This window comes from Beta vulgaris, chromosome 8 (assembly GCF_026745355.1).
Source record: "Beta vulgaris subsp. vulgaris cultivar EL10 chromosome 8, EL10.2, whole genome shotgun sequence".
Classification (NCBI taxonomy): Eukaryota; Viridiplantae; Streptophyta; class Magnoliopsida; order Caryophyllales; family Amaranthaceae; genus Beta; species Beta vulgaris.
Window position 1 is genome coordinate 27,303,232 of NC_079209.1, and position 5,239 is coordinate 27,308,470.

General features: G+C 34.1%; 1 long non-coding RNA gene across 3 annotated transcripts; it reads right to left on the minus strand.

The window, feature by feature from the left end:
* Positions 1-492: 492 nt before the first annotated feature.
* Positions 493-4,269, minus strand: LOC109133648 (uncharacterized). 3 transcript variants are annotated; one of them, XR_008967399.1, is made up of 2 exons: positions 3,379-4,269; positions 493-2,013 (listed from the first exon to the last, which is right to left on the minus strand). It is a non-coding gene; the product is annotated as an uncharacterized LOC109133648 (long non-coding RNA). The 3 variants fall into 3 exon arrangements; XR_008967400.1 differs by having other exon boundaries at positions 2,711-4,269; XR_002038779.2 differs by lacking the exon at positions 493-2,013 and adding an exon at positions 2,536-2,996.
* Between the last annotated feature and the right edge of the window lie 970 nt (positions 4,270-5,239).

The following is a 5,239-nucleotide window of genomic DNA, read 5'->3' on the forward strand; positions in this document are numbered from 1 at the left end:
ACGCAGATGGCTCTACATAGGCCAACAAAGAAGCCTCATTTGCGTCGCACATAGCCCATGGTGCGACGCAAATCATGCATCTGCGTCGCACATACATCAACATGCGATGCAGATGAACACAACAGCCCAGCAAGTCAGACCCATTTGTGTCGCACTTTGTCTTACATCCGACGCAAATGGGGGTAATTTTTGTTAAAAAAATAATAATTCACGCACACATCTGAATCTACCCAAAATTAATCCTAAAAATGACAAAACGCATACATAATTAAACAGAAATTCGCAAATGGAAGGCAGAAGAATAAAGCATAACAATGAAACATAAATAGTTACTTTACAATGGAGAACTTCCTTCGCTAAAAACGAAATTCAGCAAAACTAATAAAGGATAAAGCCCAGCAAGATCCGAAGTGTGAATACAAATTTGAATCAACTTTCTTCGCTAAAAACGGAATTCAACAAAACTAATAAAAACTGAAAAACAAAATCAACAAAAGCAATCAACCATAATCTATACAAAATTAAAAAATAAAAAAACCAAATTAAAAACTTAAATATTCAGATCTAACATACTGAAAACGAAACAAAAAAAAATGAACCTAAAAAAACAAAACCTGATCTAACATACAAGAATGAAATTGCACTAAATATATTTTAAAAAAAACCTAAATAACAAAAATCAGAGCGAACTTCGTTCTTTCTTCAAATCTCGTTCTTCTTGAATTTTCGTTCTTAATTGAGAAAACAGTAGCGAGAAAATCGCCCTTCAATTTGGGGAAAAATCGATGAAAAATACCATGTTAGCAGCGAGGAATTCGGACTCTTTGGGGGAAAAAAGGACGAAAAATCGTCGTTGTTGTGTTGTCGGGTCTTCGATGCTGAAGATTCGCTCGCCGGAAATGGTGTTGCCGTTGTTGGTGAAGAAGAAGATGGTCGATTTGAAGAGAAACCAGAGAGATGATGATGAGAGTTGATGCGAGGAATTACGGTTGAGTGAGGGAGAGGAAAGAGAGATAGAGAGAGAGAGAAAGAGATGATGAAACGGCTGAAGTTGATGTGAGGAATTAGGGTTGAGGGAAAGGGAGAGGGAGAGATGATGAAACGGCTGAAGTTGATGTGAGGAATTAAGGTTGAGTGAGGGGGAGAGAGAGGGAGAGGGGAGAGGGGAGAGAAAGAGAGAAATAGGAGAATAGATTGACGTGGCGTGGCCTCGTGGTTTTTGAAATAAAAAGGAAGTGGGCCTCGTGGCCTTGGTATCTGCGTCACACCGTTTTTGCAATGCACCTAAGGCACGTGCGACGCACTGTTTGTGTGAGTATAATTTTGAAGTTTAAACAACTTTGGTGAAGGTGGATTTATTTACTTATCTTGGATGATTGTACATAATAGTTGCTCATTTGAAGGTCACCCTATTTTCGGTACATTGTGTTGCTTGCTTTTATTTTTCCCTCGCTGCTCATTGTCCTGACCCTAGAAAGACTTGGATTGGTTTATCATTTCCCAACTTTGAGACTGCAAATATGTGGCTTATGTATGCATGTGACATCAATTTAATGGTCAATAACCACTCTCCCAATTGTTGGTTATGGTGATTTGCACCCTGCTAATATTAGAGAGATGGTCTTTAACATCTTCTTTATGCTCTTCATGTTTGGACTGACTGCATATTTGATAGGAAATATGACAGACTTGGTAGTTCACAGGACTAGCAAAACTATAAACTTTGTAAGTATGCACTTTCCTATCTCATTTTCTCTGTGTTCTTGCTTAAATTAGTTGTGATTTTTCACTTCATTAATTATAAAAACTACTTCCATAAACTTAGATCAAGCACTTTACATAATGAATTGAGGTTAAAATGATGTATACAGTCTACAAATTCTCATTGCACTGCTAGTAAATTGCGCTGCTGACTTGTCTTTTTTTTTTTTTTTGTGGGATTAATCATGGAGGAACACAAGACAAGCTACTTCGAATTTTTTCACTGCTTAGTCATGAAATATTCTTAGATCCCTGCACCACCAAAGAGAACAAATATCAGTAATACAATTTGGATCTCTCTATTAAATTTATGTGTTTAGATTGTTTTTTTGGGAGGGTAACGAATGAAAAAAGGGTAGGAGAGGGGTGTTATCCTGTTAGGAAGATTGGTTTGTGCTAACTTTAAGGTCCTAAATGTGTTTTCTTTATGATTATTCAGGGCTGTACAATTTTTGCATTTACTTCTTGCTGTTATTTTTGTTGGTCACTTATTATGTGGTTTTGGGATTTCTGCTTTTAAATTTAACCGGATGGATCTCTAAGAACAGAACACTTGTCTTATTTGAACTGCAGAGTAAATATTGTCTTCATTCTGCAACACGTATGGATCCCAAAGTAGTTGATATATTACGATCTTTCTCCAATCTATAAATGAATGCAAATTGCATAAGTGAGTTCAGAGGTGTGGAAGTGAAGCTTCCATACTCATTACAACGAGAATATGTCTTACGTATATCATGTGGACTTTATACATCTAATAATATATGAACGATATATAAGTGAAAAATTTATATACTCAGTACTAATACTATACTCCCTCTCAAAAAGTTGAATTAGTATATTTACATATGCTCACAACTACACATATAAATACAAATGCTACAACTTACTCAATATCACAACAACAATAAGGTGAACTTCAGTAAATTTGAGTAGTAAAATATGTAACCTTTATGGCATGTTACCAATGAACTGATATCAATGAGTTAGCACCACAGACTACAAAATTAATCTTCAACATCTCAAAAGGCCAGTATCAGGGACTAGGAGGCTCTAAATTTATATAATGCCAAACGATAGTATAAAATTAGGGCATTTGTAAAGGAAATTGGAAGATAAGATAATCGCGGTGTAAATGAAACGACAGTATAAAACTAGCTCTCAATCACAGATCAAACAACAATCGCGATGTGATGGCACGAGCAATTGCATCGAGATTATACTCCAACTGGCATCTATTAAAGATTATCACCATGCCAATTAGCATTGTAGAATAATCAACAGTTACTAAGCAAATTAAATTTACCCAAAAGACAAAAAGTCAAAAAAATCCAACCAAGATTAAAAACATCAGCAGAGAAGCAGAAATGCAGAATAGTGCATACTTCTTCCAAAATGAAAAACCCAACAAACAGTAATGTATATATTTCTAATTCCTGATTATGTTCATGATAACAACAAGGTTATAAACATTATACCTAAATGAAAAAAAACCAGTAAGTTATGAATAGCAAGAAGAAAATAATAGAAAAAATTCATTCAGGCATTTTAACAAACACATTGTAGGCAACTAAAACTGAGAAGAGAAGCAATATAATAGCAGAAAAGCTTGCTTACCAAACATAAATAGGTAGCTCCAATTTCCTTTACAAGTGCCCTAATTTTATACTTTTTCGAAAATCTCTTTTCTTCCCGAAAGAATCACAAATTGACAAAAAGAATCACAAATTCCAGAAGAATTGACGTAAAGAACTGACGAATTGAATCACAAATTAACGAATTGAACAATGTGAGAGCCCTGATTATGAATTTTACGAAAGCAAAGGTGGAATTTTGATGGAAGAATTTGGATTATGGGGAGTGGTGGTTGTAGGGATGGTGTGCGACTTAAGCTATGACATTGTTCAAGAAGCTATGGCGCAGTTCTGGTTTTTTTTTTTTTTTTGTTTCTTTTGACAGGTATTAACCACGATCATATAGGTAGAATAATATGAGATGTAGTTTTTTTTCTATTGTATTTGTTGCATAATTTTAGAATTAAATAGATTTATATATATAACTTATACTACATTACTATTATTTGAAAAGATATAAAATTTTAAAATTATTATTTTTAGGAAACCGGTTCAACTTAGAAGTAGTCTCCTAAATCTTCACAAGAAGAATATATACGTATAATAATGTATTATGTTGAAAAAAAAAATTTAATTAAAAAAATATTATATCAAGGAAACCAGTTTTACTTGGAAGCAGTCTCTTATTTCACAACAATTTTTTTTATTAGTCAAATACTTAAACATAAGAAATTGGTTTTAGATAATCAACGGTTTTCTAAATTTAAGAAATGGGTTTGGAACCTCAACCGTTCTCCTACAAGTAGTCTCTTTGGCCGTTTTTGTATACTCAAACATATAACCCAGGATCTTTGCATAAATTAACATGAATCTAATAAGAGTATATCGAATAATACCTCTTCATGCGTGAATTACTCTTACACCACAAGCCTTCTACTGGAGATCCATTAGAACGTTCAACGTCGTTCCTCTAATGTTGGTCCACGAACAACCCTTGGATCACCACGTATGCTAATATAGAAGAGAGTAAAATTCTCTTTCTTTTAAGGTGTATGGCAATCTAATGGGAAGCTGAAGAGTAGGGAGAAAAAACTGATTTTTCTCTCTAGGAAATGTAATGTGAGTTTACTCACTTTGTAACCCCCATATTGCTATATAAGGTGCTTACAAAGGAGGTGCTTCATGAGGCTTTATTTGCCTCATAATGTAATACATATTATGAGCCTAATAAACTCGTAGTTAAGTTACATTTCACTCCACCCATCTGAAAACTGTCCAACCCATTTCACAAATGGATTCGGGTAATATCCAAGTGTTGTCACATTGTGTGACCTCATACGACCCAATATATATTAGTAGTTGGCCCTATTTATATTATTCCAACAAACCGTAATTAGCTTCGAGCAAAACGTTGCACTCACCACTACTACAAAAAAGGCTTAGGAAATCGGTTGAAAATGGCCTAGGAAACTGGACTATAACTCATCTCAATCTCATAGGTGTCCTAGGCTAAGAGACCGGTTATAATCCCTGGTTTCCTTGTTTATTTAGGAGACCAGTTGACAGGTAAAACCAGTCTCTTAGATAAGTATATATATAATATATAAAGAGGTTAAGAGACCATTTAACATTAAAAACCGGTCTCCTTGCCTTACCCTTTGAAACCATTTGTTGACCACAACCGGTTTCTTAGGTTTAGTAAAATGTTACAATACATACATTATCCTGCATTTGTGGCTCTTCGTATATACGGTTTTTTTTTCTAATAAACCAAATTTTTTTTTGACAGGTTTGTATAACAATTTATAAATAGCCACAACAATATTATTAAATAGAAATTCTTGCTTCCTTTATTCATCATGTCAAAAATAATATTTGCTACATTTAATTTATATACAAAATCA